Source organism: Stegodyphus dumicola, chromosome 6, assembly GCF_044657685.1.
Source record: "Stegodyphus dumicola isolate Sdum_Otavi_A_Nest chromosome 6, ASM4465768v1".
Taxonomy (NCBI): Eukaryota; Metazoa; Arthropoda; class Arachnida; order Araneae; family Eresidae; genus Stegodyphus; species Stegodyphus dumicola.
In genome coordinates, this window is record NC_140773.1 from 58,184,119 (window position 1) to 58,197,731 (window position 13,613).

The window sequence follows — 13,613 nt, forward strand, 5'->3', positions numbered from 1 at the left end:
TAATTCTTCCATTAAACAATTAAAAGTCTTAGTAAGCGCAGTCTTAATCGGCATTTTGTTGCTGAAGCATCCATTACTTGAACTAGCTCAATACTTAAGGAGAAAAAAACACTCATGAAATATCTTAAAACAGAAGTATAAACTGACCTTATTTCCACAAGATCTTGTAAATAACTTTTTATTTAAGTTTCTACAAAGAAAATTTAGGTAACCTCTTTTAGAATTCGAGGATATTTTTTTAACTTTTTTTCCAGAAAGAAACGCAGAGAAACGTATGTGTCTGCGTTTACGAATTACTTTAAATTAATCAAGTTACAAATATTTAGTCAGGAAAGCTGACAATAAAAAAACTAAGTGCACTAAATTACACCTTTTGTATAATAAACTAAAAGAGGCTGACGCTGAAATTTTAAACGAAATCAAAACTGATGATGAATATAAATGCGAATATGCAAGTGTCGAGGGAATAAGAATATTAAACAGACTTGGTGCATGCGAAATTAGAAATATTTTATAATAGCCAAATGAAGCAAGTTAATACTTCTTGTTTCGCTAGTTCGCCGCTAACTTCAGACAAAAGAAAACTGCGCTGACCTAAAATTGAACTGAAATCGTTCGTAGGTGTTGGTGTATTTATTATGGCAAAGCACACTAGGGCTATCTGCCTAAGGGGAGGGATGCCTTCGTGGAGGACTTTCTAAGGAAAACTGGCTCGTACTGTATACATTTTACACATGGGGAAAACCACCTGAAATCGTTCGAATTGAAGTAGTAGTAAAACGTTGGCTCATTTTTTGAAGCCAGTTCAAACGTACACATGAAAATAAAGCAATGGAAAAAGGATAGGTTAGGTCAGGTTATTAATTACGGCAAAGCCTCGAGGGCTGTCTGCCTTCGTGGAGGACTTTCTAAGGGAAACTGGCTCGTATACACGTTACACATGGGAAAAACCACGAAAACATCCATGCAGCCATACCGTTCACGGGATTCGAACCTCGGACCGAACTACCAGTGTTCAGCGACTTTACCGCTCGGTCGCTGGTGGGCCAATGGAAAAAGGAAAGAAAATTTCATTATTTGTTACAGGAAACTGTAAAACAGTGCAAGAGCTAGAGAAGGGTTTCTTGCCACTTCGGAGAATTATGAGAAAGTTATTGAATGTTAAAAAAAAAAATAGATTTGACGGAAAGCTATTAATTGAGTTTTATGTACGTGAATTGCTGAGTCTCGTAATAAAAAAGCTACCGGAGTCGAGTGAAAATCAAATGTGCTGGCACGCTGTTTATCTTAATCGAATAATGCATTCCTGAAGATATATAAGAGTTTCTTTAAGAAATAATATAATAGTTAGTAAGCAAGAAGGTTCTTACTGCGAAAACTTAAGTATGCTTTCGTTTTTGAAAAAATGAAGTTTTGGGGGGCGACAGAGGATTTCGCTAAGTCAGGGTTTAAAATGCTTGAATGTAGATTATGTAAAGAAAGAAAACGCCAACAGCAAATGCCAAGAGGAAGCGCCTATTCTATAATTTGTTTCCAAGTGAAATAAATAAATAAATAAATAAATAAAAAACCTGAAAGATTTCGGATTTTATATTATGCTCAAAGCAGCTTTTTTTTCATTTACATTCACATACACGTTTAGAGAGCATTTGGGCTAACACTCCTGAGTTTAAATATTTAAAAACAGCCCATCTTTAGAATTTCCGATAGATAGCCTCGCATGCTGGAGATAAAAATATTTTATTCCGTACAGTGTTGCCACAGCTCGCTTTGAAATCGTTGAGTTTTGCTAATTAATAATTCGTTAAAATTTTATAAAATATGAAAACGATAATAAAACAGATTCGAAATTCAAAATTCGGGCTTCCAGGTGTATATGTTTAGGACTACGTTATTCAATATTTGATGGCTCTAGGTACACTTGACTTTTCACAGTGCGAGAAACATACATACATTCATGCAGATTCTTCATTATTTAATTTCTTAAATATAATACAGAGCGATAATATTTGGTGGAAACAATTTGAAAAGTGATTCAACACTTTTAGCGATTCGACGAGAAATACCGTTTCGAGACTAATAGCCCTTCTGCGCTAACGCGCCTTTCGCCAAAAAAAGGAGGGCTAAAAAATTAAATGAAGGAAAACTGTACTTATTTTATAATAAACTTGAGAATAAAGACTGCTTTTCAGCGTAAAAAATATTATTCGTAAGAAAAAGTAGGGCATTATAAATAATAAAAAAGCCTGCTATACTTGCTTTAGAACCAGGCATCATGCAAAACATTGTTAGACTAAGGAGTGAAATTTAATTTGTTCCAAGAGACAACTGGGCAGTTGCATGTCCAGAGTCAACCACAAACTAACAAGTTTCTGAAATTTGCAAATCCAATAAAGTAAAATCCATGGAATCCAGTAAATTCAATATGCTATTCATGTTGCACTGAAAAAGTATTTCTTCAAACTTCATTAGTGAATATTGTAGTAAATGAGGAGGAAAAAACGCTTAGTTCGACTCTCGATCTAAAAGGACTGTAAATCGCTTTAGGCTTGATTGATATGAGCTATATTTTAAAAGGGACAGCTGAAGAAATGGGCTGTGTTTCAGTTAGTTCCGACACTTTGACTCATTATCTGTTTGGTGTCTCAACGTCAAAATGGGTTTGGTTTGGTTTATTTAATTGTAGCAAAGCACTCGAAGGCTACCTGCCTAACGGAAGGGATGTCTTTATGGAGGACTTTCTAAGGAAAATTGGCTCCTATACGAATAACACATAGGGTAAACGACGAAAACACCATTCAGCTAATTCAGCTAGCCCATTTGTCGCTCGAACTTCGGATCGATGTAGCAATGCCCAGCAACCGCCCGGTTGCTGGTGAGCCACATCAAAACTGGAAAACCATATTTGCTACTTAGTACAACTGAATAGTGCTAGAAGCGATTATACTTGTAAGTAAGGCGCAGCTTTTAGATTAGAAATTTATTTGTGGTTCTGTGGCGAGGATAGGAATAAAAAAGTTAGACCTATAAAGGTCAGCTAAAAATAGAAATTTTTATTGCTGCTGGTGAAGCTGGAAAATTATGCAACGGAAGACTATATAATTTGTCCATTGAACGTATTGTTACAGAGACCTCGAACGGGTGATGATGGAAAAAATGAGTAGATTTTCCTGCAGTCACAGTTATTTTAATGAATTATCATCTGTATTCAATCAAAGTAAAAATCTAAAAGAACTAGTGAAATTAGAAACCATTAGAATTACAGATGTTTGGGAAAATATTTCCAGGAATGAAATGGGAAAGGCTGTTATTTGTCATTTTGAGGAAATAGTGTAGCTTACCGTGAGTAAATGAAGAAGTATTAATTAGTATAGCAGCAAATATTGTCGCCAGTCTGTCTCGGACAGAGCAGAATGTTTACGAGAAGCACATGCGCATTAGGTAAGCGGAGCTGAATTCGTCTGTGAAAAACTGTTTCTTTTTTATTTGTTTAATTTCTTTTATACATCGTTTTAAATCAATTATAGAATTTTAATAGAATATGTAGCAACGATTACATAATTCTTCATATGATATAATTTTGGTGCTTTCTGAGTTACAAAATGAATGAGATATAACGCTGTTAAGTGAACCTAGTGTCGCTATGGGAAATAAATATAGTGAATTTTAAAGAGTGCATTTTTTCTATTGTGATTTATGCGCTATCGACGAAGTAGATTTAATTCGATTCAATAAGTTTAAATGAAATGCAGGAAAAAATGCGTGTAATTTAATATTCCCTGCAAGGAAGTCATGTGGTGTATACATTAGCTTTTTTCTGTTGTTGAAAGAAAAGTAGCGTTACTAGGACAAAGTAAACATTTCATTAACCTTTAATTATCGTCTTCGAGTGGGTATATCTAACTACCTAACTGTCAAAATCAAATGATGTCAATTTACTGTATGTCGCACTGTTCTAGATTAAGTTACTTCGTTGCTTGAGGAACTTGGGACTTAATGCTGAAGATAATAAAGCAACAAGAATCAGCGTCAGTTGCATAAGTTTGCAGGACTAGTTTCGAAATTTAAATAGAATCTTCTTCTTCAAGCGCAGAGGAAAAAATTCACTTTTGTGTTCATTCCTTTTCAGCACTCGGAAACAGGAGAAACAGCAATTAATTTTACTAAAGATTTACTTAGAAAATATTGCATAAACAATGATTTAAAAAATTCTGCAAAGTATTAGAACATTTATACACAACCTGCCGGTCGTATATGAGGTGAAGAGCTTACATATATGCATCTCGAAATGAAATTTATTTTACATTTCTTGCAAACAAAAATGTGCGCCACCTGAGCTGTAGTTAAATTTTGCATTTCAGCAGCATCGCATATTCCGTGTTTATAAATACCTAGCGAACAGATTTTATTTCGTGAAGGTTTTTTTATAAATTTTTTTCAATAAAGAATCAAGCTGAGATAAATATTTTCTCAATATTATTAATGCATTGCTAGAAAATAATTCTATTGATAGAAAGAAATGAGTGTGTTTGTGCTCAGATAAATGTCCATCAATCACAGGATTTGAAAACGATTTTTTTTTTTTTTTGTTAAAAATAAAATTTAACAAATATTTTATCATTTGATTCTGCGATTCAGCATGGAAAAAGCATATATTTCTATGCCAGAATCAGACCCTGTGATGAAAATTGTAATAAATATACTGAACTTCATCCGTTCATGAAAACTGAACAATAGAGAATTTAATAACTTATTAGAAGAAATTGACAGTAATTATAGGGGCATTCGTTTGTACACCTGGGTACTATGGTTACACTGAAGAAAATCTTAGCTCGGTTTTTATTTTTACATTAAAATTTTTTTTTAATGTGTGAAAATGAAGATTTGGTGATGAGTTTTAGCATTTCTGTGTAACAACCCAGAAAAAAACATAACCACAGTCATGGTTTAAACATTATTTCGTAGATGTCAAAAAATGCATTTGCTTGTAAGGTTAGGTTATTTTGAATACAGCAAAGACCACGAGGGCTTTGTACCTATGAGTATAGATGCCTTCATGAAAAGCCTTCTGAGAGAAGGCTTCTGACTGCTATATAACATACAGGAAAAATCATGAAAGCTAAACATGCAGCCAGCCCATTCGCTTGGAATCAAACCGATGTCAAACTCGTAGCATTCAAAGGTCATAACAATTCGGTCACAGGTTGAGCCTATTTACTTTCGAAGGGTATATAAGTATATGATTTGAGTAAATACAAAAGTTGCGTAATTTTTTTAGTTATAATGAATGTTAAACAAGAGGCTATTTGAATATCTGCAGAAAACTATACGATAGTTTTAAGTTATTTAATCGGTTTGTCCAAGCAATTTAATGCAAATATAAAATATTAAGGCACCACCAGTGGTCGCTCCGTGGAAGAACTGCTAAATATTGTTAGTTCGTCCTGGGTTTGAACTCTGACAAAACGGCTGGAAGTTTACTCTTGAAAGTCCTCCACGAAGGCCTCCCTCCTCTTGGGCTTTGTGTGTTTGCAATATTCTAATAGCCATAACAAATATTAAGAATATTTTATCGCTTATAGAAAAATCTGAAATATTAAAATAAGAGTTATTACAGAACTAACTGCTTTGAGTTGTGATTATGTGACGCTGTTTGACGAATTCATAGAGCTTCAAAACGATACAAATTCGGAGGTTATTTTTAAAGCAAAGCACAAAAACGAAATGCGGAAAGTTAGTGTTTAAAAATTACGAAGCTGTGCAAAAATGCAAACTGTGTTTGCCCACGTTTTGCACATCAATGTATCTCTGCGAATCATCCTTTAAAATTAAATATACGAAGAACTTATGTAGAAATCTATTTACTAGTTCTCATCCCGACGATGTATTAAAAGTAGCATGTTGCAGTTATATACCTGATTTGTAAAAACTAGTAAGGATTGTCCTTATGTTAAATTTGTAAATAAACATTTGATCTCTTAAGATTTTTTTATTCTTATTTTAATAAACTAGAAGATATTTTATACTATGCTGCGATCCGTGTAACATGGCGAATATATATATATATATACAGCGCCGGCGCAAGGTTATCCGGCGCCCGCCTGCAAAATAGCTGAAGTTACCCCCCCTTTTTTTTCTAAATTTTTGTATAGGAGAAGAAAATTTTGAAGAAAGCATTTGTTGAAATTGATTTTAACAATTTATTGAGAATAATTTATTTTTCTGCATTTTATATTTACAAATTTTTCTATAATTTCTTTTCCATCTATTTCTTGACAGATTTCATTTTCAGTGGCAATCAAAGCTAAATTTATGAGTCTTTCCTGCGATATACTTGAACGTAAATCTGTCTTGATCAATTTTAATTTGGAGAATGATCTTTCGCTACTAGCAACACTAACAGGAATGCTCAGTACGATCTTCAAGTTCGGGAAGCACAAATTATTTGACACAATTAAGTTCAAAATATCGAATGGGTCATTCATACCGGCTGTAAAAATGTCTTTCGAAGCTACTATTTCGTCATAGAGTTCTTCTGCGTTAATATCTTTATTGTCATCACACTGTAACAATTTTTTCTAATTTATCACATTTTATTTTGAAATTTGCGTTATCGATTTCTGATAAATTACCCAGGAAACTAAAATTATCGCAGTGATTTTTCATTGCATCATATCTTTCGTTTAATGATGTCCAAGCAATATCCAAAATTCTAAAAAAGATTCCTAAAATTTATTCCTAAAATTAAAAATGTTAAGTTGTAAAAATTAATTTCACTTGACTTTTGTGTTTGAAATAAAAAGTGACATAAATATATGTCGATCGCCTTCGCTTTTGGCGTCACAAATCGATGGAGGAGGCCTGTAGATATCTAGTTGTCCTTGGGTGTAGCCCGAGAAGCCAACTTAATATTAAAAATCTAATAAAGATTCTCAACGTTTAATGAAAATAGCTGAATATAAAACTTCAGTTCTTTACTTCGGCCATCTCAGCTGACGTGCCTAGGGTACTGCGATACTGCGATATACTGTATTGTACTGGGTTTCTATTGCCGGAGCAATACTTCCCAGTCATGCAAGGAGTTCCATGCGGAGCCTGGTATTAGAAAATACCTGATTGAGTTTCCTCTGAGGGGAGAAATAACAGGGAGAAAAGGGGGTTACGGCGCAATTTTCGCCTGGGCTCAGGAGCTGACGCGAGCTATTTGCAACACTGGTCCAACCAAGAACAAGTCCAGAGTAATTACTCCAAAGTCCGTAAGATGCTCGTAGCCTGCTGGCACTTCACTGTGATTGGTCGAAATCTAAATTGGAATCCTTGTCAGAAAAGATGATGTGAAAAGATGCACACGGAGCGTCAGCATGGAGTACTGACGAGTAACACTTAATTATTGGCTTGCCTAATTGAGTGTGCAGCATAAGGTCGGATGAGCAAATCGTCCGGGATGATTTCGTAGCTCAGAATATACTCAAAGTTAGCTGTACTGTTGGTCTTTGCTTTCCTGAAAAACTTTCCATTTATATTGGATATAGTCCTTGATATAATCAATATGAAGGTCGCGATGTAAATCTTCATTTCTAATATAGTATTTGGCGTTAGTGATGGTTCTCAGGATCTTATTTTGCAGAACTTGGAGCCGATGAATTTCACTTGCCTTAGCACTTGCCCAGGCCGAGGAGGCATATATGATAACAGGCCTGACAATTGCAGTGTAAAGCCTTCTTTTGCGTGCAAGGTTTAATCCAGAGTCCTTAGAAAGTAGTGGGTAAAGCTTTTTCACAATGCCGTACGCTTTTCCACACACACTGTTTATGTGTGTATTCCAGGTAAACGATCGATTTAAAATGACTCCTAGGTATTTTGCCGTACTTACAGTAGGGACTGTTTTCCCGAAGAATGTAACATTACAGGTGAGGGAGTCTGTGGTCTTGAATTTTCTGATAACTAAAACTTTTGACTTCTCCGGGTTGATCTGAATTTTCCATCGTTGACACCATGCTTCAATATTAGGAATAATCCGCTGAATCTTTTCCAAGGAGTGGTTTGGTCGTCTGGACTTCGCGATGATGGCGGTGTCATCCGCGTAGCATGCTAACATAATATTAGGGTCTTGACTGAATTTTGGAAAGTCATTTACGTATAAAATATAAAATATTGGTCCAAGGATACTTCCTTGTGGGACACTAGTGTAAATTTGATGTGGGTTTGAACTGGAATCTCCTTGCCGCACTGAAAAAGTTCCGGAGTTCAAAAATGAGCTGAGGATGAAAATAATTTCCCGTGGAAAATTCAAATTGATGAGCTTAAAAATAAGTCCTCTCTGCCAGACGCGGTCAAATGCGCCTAGGGTAAGGTCCTCAAGCGGCTTTTTATATGCCTTTTGTCTTTCTGTACAAAAGCGTGCGCGAACCATGGACCTATAAGAGATAGACTAACCCAGTAGGCGGAGCGCGCGTCACCGACATGTCGGCAAGAAAGAGTAGGGACGATCTGTTTAACTTTAACACTGAAACCTATGGCGTTTGTATCACATAACTCTTTTTAATTATTAAATGGGATATATTATATAGTGATGAGATTATGAAAGCCACAGTTTTTTCCAAATAGGATTTAATCTATCTCATTAAAGCACTTTTTAACTGCATTTCGCGCATTTTTTTCACGCGTAATTCTTGTACAAACATCTTTACTTTGGTAAAACGGTAAAAATTCTAAGCACAAAATTTATGAACTTAATTTTGCGTAAAAATAAAGTAAAATTAAATAAGATTGATAGTACGTGATGCTTTGAAATAAATAAGGTAAAATTAAACAAGATCTGATATTTTTTTTTATTTTTTTTAATTTAATGAACATTTTCAGGCAATGAGTTTCCAAACTATAATAACATTACAAAAACATCATATTTATTTGATTATGTGATCATTAAGTTATTAACATTAAAGTGGATTAGTTACTTTAATAATTCATAAAATTCAGAGCATAAAATTTTCTGAGCGTAATGAAGGGAAAAAAAAAAGATAAAATAAAATCTAGAAGTACTCAGATTTTATATTACGCCCAAAAGGAACCTTTTTTTAAAGTTTTGTGTGTTATCTATATTTATTGAATATCATGTTCTTCGTAAACCACATACATTTGAATACAGCATATCTTTAGAATTTCCGCACTGGAGATAAAACTGTTATTTTCCGTACAGTGCTCGCTCTCTTTGAACTCGTTGAGTTTGTTAATCAAAAATTCGCTAAAGTTTTACAAAATATGAAATAGATTAAAACAAATTCGAAATTCGGCCGTCCAGATGCCCATCGGGTGGAGGATTACATTATTCAAAATTTGATGGCTCTAGATACTGTCGTTTTTGTCACAGTGCAAGAAACATACATGTATTCATGCAGATTCTTCATTATTTAATTTCTTTACATATAATACAGGGCGATAATATTTGGTAACAACAATTTGCAAGGAGACACGGACACTTATAGTAAAACAGCGCAAAATTCCACTTCGAAACTAACAGCCTTTCTAGGCTACCACCGCTTTGGGCTAACAAATTAAATTAACAGTAAATAAAAAAAAATGTTATACAGAACTAAAAATAAATTTTACAAAATAATCGCTATAAAATACAAGCAAAATTAATTAGTACGGTTAAATACAATTTTAATATTAGAATTAAATGTATAAAAAACTTTTAAGGAGTCAAAAGTGTTTATCACTGTGATGTATTATGAAATATAATTGAAATAAAATTCCTTTATAGAAATTATGCTATAATACTCATCTATAATTTAAAAAAAGCAGCACAATTTAGAATTTTAAACAAAACTTTCAAAAATTCGTTTTTAAATATTTTAGTACTTTTTACTTATTTACATCAATAAAAGCATAAAAATTGCAAGAGAAAATTGCTTGTTTGAAATTTTCTATTAGTTCAGATTTAAAATATGTTTTTCTAAAGGAAGTAGTTACAAATTTCCTTACAACATAGGAAATGCTAAAAAAATATCCAGCCCTGAAACCATGCAATAGCTTTATAATTATTTGGAACGTTAATTATGCTTGATAAATATGCTAAATTTTTAAAAATCAATCTCAATTTCAAAAATAAAAGTATGTAGAAATTCTAATTTGTGAAATGAGGCGCTACAACCAGCTTTTTCTTGACAATTATACACGCTGCAATAGGCAACCAATGTTAAATTTCTGCAAGTCGTCCCTACTCCTCCGGATGTGATCAAGGTGACAGCCAGCAGGGCCTCAGACGAGGGAGAAAACCCGTTTGGGTTTGTCTATTTCTTATAAGGTCCATGGCGCGAACACACCAAGATGCTTAATTGGGGAGTCTAGTCATTAAATAAATTGTATAAATGTTGAGAATTTGGACTTAGACTATAAACACCGGCAACCTCCTCCCGCCCCCCCGAAATAGAAAATAAACTCTCTATACAAGTGTCCAGATAGCGAAATATCCAGCTATCTGTCGAAAACCGAAATTACCGGTATTGCAGCCACATTACAATAACAATAGCTTACTAGTTTATAAAATAATATGATCGGTGATAAAAATATAACAACCTGGCAACTAGGTACCTAATCGCCTTTTATAAATTGCCGTGCCGTACACTTAGTACACCAGCTAGTGTGCTCCTGTCTGCCTCGAGTATTGCTGATTACTTGAACGATGAATATCTATCGTATTGTTTAAGGCGTCTTAGGGTAGGTTTCAGTTTTTATCTTGCTTACATTCTTCTGCGTGTTTGGACAACTGAAAACTATACATCAGCGTAAGTTTTTAATAACCATGGAGTTTAATACTGTGCTATAACTACTATTTCTTTAACTATAAGTATATTAAAAATCAATAACCAGGATGAGTAAGAAGGAAACGAAAGGCACATATATTTAAATATGATTGTAGGCAAATGGTAACTCACTTATTACAACTCACTTATGTAGTAATTCTTGAACACTTTGTAAAGTTTTTTTGGGAGGGAGGGAAAAAACACACTGGTCCGCGAAATTTTTTCGTAGGTTTTACCGGTGAAAAAAGGTTGAGAAGCACTGCTCTATAGAGTTTTGCGTTTTCGTCCATGCAAATCTTGCCCTCCCCTCCAACTCCCGTGAAGAAAATGAAAAGTTGGTGCCTGTGTTCATTCTTACATATGGCAAAATGGCAAATTTTCCCTGATAGAAAGGGCTAATCCGTTCCCCCCTTCCCGTCCTCACAGAAAATTTCAAGAAAAAAAAAACCCGTATTTCACTGTATACATTTTAAATAAAAATATAATATAAACGATAAAATAAGGATAAATAGAAATTATATTAAGTAAAATAAAATAAGAAAGTACTTCATCAAATGGACTTTTCTTTTCCAATAGTAGTAAGGTTATTGTGCATCGAAAATTTTCTTCGCCAACCACTCAGTGACTCAGTAAATACGAAAATGGAATATCCCTGAAGATTGACGGATGGGTGACAAGGCATTGATGGATGAGCTGGAGGGGAAAGGTGGGGAGGGGCAATACCTTCTGTTAGGAGGTGTTGGGAGGGGGCGCAACTCCCATGGTCCCTGTCCTGTGTAAGCATTCAAGGAACATTCCCCGATAAATGCACATTCTTTTGCATTAAAAAAAAAAAAAAAAAAAAAAAAAAAAAAAAATGCTCTGTGTCGTTTGTTGGTCGGCGCCCTTTCCTTGGTCGGCGCCCGCCTGCAAAGAAGGCCTTGCGGGCCCGCTTCCGCCGGCTCTGTATATATATATAGAAGTAAGAGGAATGTTTAAAAGCTAATGCTAAAAAAATACATTTGATACTATTGTTCCTTAGCAAAAAAGTAAAATCATGTCACAATTAGAAACAATATTAAAGTCGTAAAAGCTATCTCGTAAAAACTAAAGGTAAAAATTACAAATCGAGATGACATCAAAATCAAAAATGGGTGATAAAAAATAAAGGAATTTTAACGTACAAAGAACTTTAAAAACCTCTAGTAAAAATTAAATAAATTTCAAATACACAGTAAATATGTGCAAAAAAAGTGCAATATATGGTAAATAACTCAACTCGAGGTTTGAGCCGGATAGCATTAGCATTAGCTTTAGCTAGCGGATAGCATTAGTAAGAGGAATGTTTAAAAGTTAAATTAAAAATTTTTGCAGTTCAATGCGCAAAATTCTTGACCACTAAGGTCTCTCTAATTCAAGTTGTCTTGCTACTTATATATATATATATATATGTGTGTGTGCACGTGACCTAAAATTAAAAAAGAGAAAACTGTTGAGAGTTGGATGCATTAGTAGCATTCTTCCTATATAGCGTAACCAGTGTAGCATATCTATTTACTACTTGGAAGTGTCTTGGTTTTGCCGCCCGGATCCTCTCGGCGAAAGCCTAAAAATGGCTAGTGAATCTGTAAGGAAAAAAAAAAAAAAAAAAAGTTTCGTGGTTTGTTTCTCGACGAGAGTTCAGGTGATTTTTCGAGTTTCATGTTCCGTAAATTTAATGTTCTCTATAATGGTACCTGAAGAAAGGTTTTGTACATTTATCATCTCATGTTTCCGGTGACACAAATCTAAATTTAATTTTTAACAGCAAACTAATGTTTTTCCATTAGCAATTTTTTAAACCTAATGTAAAATTTTACAGTAAGTTTAAGGTTGAATTTCATCTTGAGTAAAATATAAAGAAAGACGCATCCGAAAATAAATGGATAAAGAAAATTGGATAAATTCTAGTTACATCAAAAAATGGAATGATATTAAAAATATTGCCATTTCTTCGAATTCGGATGCCAAGGTTTGTAAATACATTTCCTTTCCACTTCATTGATTTGAAGGTAAAATAAAGGTAATGAATTCAAATACAAATTTCTTATCTTTTACTTTCCTGTACAAAGAAAAGAAAGTACTGTAATCGCGAAAAAATTTCGTTTGAAAATTTCAACGAAAACATCCATTTTGACAGTTTCTGAATGCATTTTGACTATTTTTTGCGTGATGTCTTTACGTATGGGCAGAATAAAAGCCTCTATTCCGAAACGAATTGTAAAATGCATTCATACTGAACTTTTTTGGGACATCTGTAGGTACGTACGCGTGTATCTCGCATAACTCAAAAAGGATTAACCGTAGAACTTTGAAATTTTGTATATGAGACTGCTATAACATTTAGTTGTGCACTTTCCTTTTTTATTGCAATCGGAAATATCATAAGTATATATTTCAGATTACCTTGAGGGATTGGTTAATTTAGAATAATTGGAGGAAACTGGTTTAAATGAAGTGCAGCAAAAAGTGTGTATAATTTAAAAGGCCGTGCAAGAAAGTCATGTGGTATCAACATCAGATTTTCTAAATTAATTTTTCTGTTTTAGGGGCTTTTTTTTAGTCTTATTATCTCTATCAGTGTTTCTTCTTGTAATCTGTGAGCGTTCAGTTTTAATATTCGGAATTAAGGCCTGGAAAAATGAAAACTTTGAAAGGAAACTATTTTACCGGAAACTGTGTCGAACAATATACATTTGTACTGAATCTTGGGGAATTCAAGCCAGTGACAATGCTAATGTCACTGTCAGACGTATTGTTTTTAAAATAATGCCACATTGGTTAAAAAGA

General features: G+C 33.9%; 1 protein-coding gene across 3 annotated transcripts in view; it reads right to left on the reverse strand.

Moving 5' to 3' along the window:
- Positions 1–13,613, reverse strand: part of LOC118195268 (uncharacterized) — an 83,984-nt gene that overhangs the window by 6,423 nt on the left and 63,948 nt on the right. The window lies entirely within an intron of this gene.